The sequence below is a fragment of the Haliaeetus leucocephalus genome, unplaced genomic scaffold, assembly GCF_000737465.1.
Source record: "Haliaeetus leucocephalus isolate CR32 unplaced genomic scaffold, Haliaeetus_leucocephalus-4.0 Scaffold193, whole genome shotgun sequence".
NCBI classification, from domain to species: Eukaryota; Metazoa; Chordata; class Aves; order Accipitriformes; family Accipitridae; genus Haliaeetus; species Haliaeetus leucocephalus.
In genome coordinates, this window is record NW_010972629.1 from 523459 (window position 1) to 524744 (window position 1286).

Sequence of the window (1286 nt, forward strand, 5' to 3'; positions counted from 1 at the left end):
CCCGGAACGCCGCGCCGCCCCCGTTCCCGCCCGGAACGCTTTGGCGGGCGCACGCGACCGCCCCGCCCCGCCGGGCTGGGTCGAGCCAATGGCCGCGCCGAGGTGGCTCCGCCCCCTTCCTTTCCTGCCCACCCCACCCCTTTCGCCCCGGCGGCGCAACGGCGCCTGCGCGGGGACGGGGAAGGGGGGGCAGAGCGACCCCCTGCGGCGGGGCTGTAACACCGCCGGGGGCAGGTACCCGCCCCGCGGGGCCTGGGACCCTCTATGGGGCCTGAACCCCCAGTGTGGTGCCCGAACGCCCAGAATCCAGGAGGCCATGGGGAAGGTCCCCTATCCCTCAAGGCCGATTCCTGCTGGGAATTGCTTTTACCACCAGGGAAAGCCACAGGGCAGAGCGGCCCCACCGTGCCCCCCCTGCCCCCCTGGGGAAAGAAACGCCATCTCTCCCTCCTGCCCCACAGGGGGGGCGGGGGGGGACACGATGCCGAGCGGGCCAGCCGGCATCGGGGCCTGGCGGGATGGGGCGTCCACCCGGCCAAGTGCTTGGCGTTCCCTGTGCCGTGGGTGCCCATGGCTGCAGGCGGAGCATGATGAAAATGTGCCCCGGTGCTGCCACTCGGGTTATTTCTCAGAGCCAGGAGCACGCGTCCTCGTGAAGCCAAGCCGGAGGTGTCGGTGGCCAGCACGGGGAGACTCGTGATGCCACCAGCTCTGCCACGGGGTGTCGGGACGTGCTGGGAAACCCCGGCAGAACTTCCAACCGAGAACTGCCCGTCAAGTATATTTGCCGCTCTGGTCCATCTCCCGCTCAGCCCTTCCACTGCATAAACGCGTTTCCCTTGAGAAAAATGGGGAAAGAGCCCCCCGGGCCGGTGCAACGGTGGCAGCTGGGGTTCGGGGGCTGTTGGGGCCGGTGGCGGTCAGTGGCAAACCCCCAGGCGTGGGGCCCATCATGCGTGGCGTTCAGCTGATCCCAGCACTGAATCGCAGCCTTTGTTCTCCGCCAGCAACCTGGCGTTGTTTATATCTCACACAAAAGGATTGTTTATCATGTCAGGGGCAGAGAAAAGTCCAGTAAAGAAAGAACGGTCTGTGCCGTGGAGTCCTGGCCTCCCCAGAGGCTTTTTTCTTCCCCCCCCCGCTGCAGTGTTTGTTCAAAGCAGAGATCTTTCTGAGTGCCCCTGATTTCCAAGCGATCAATAGCAATGGTATGGCAAGCGGTCCCCGCTGCCTGCACTGGCAGGCTTCGTGTCATCCTCCTCCCATGCCGCTTGTGTTAGCCGATC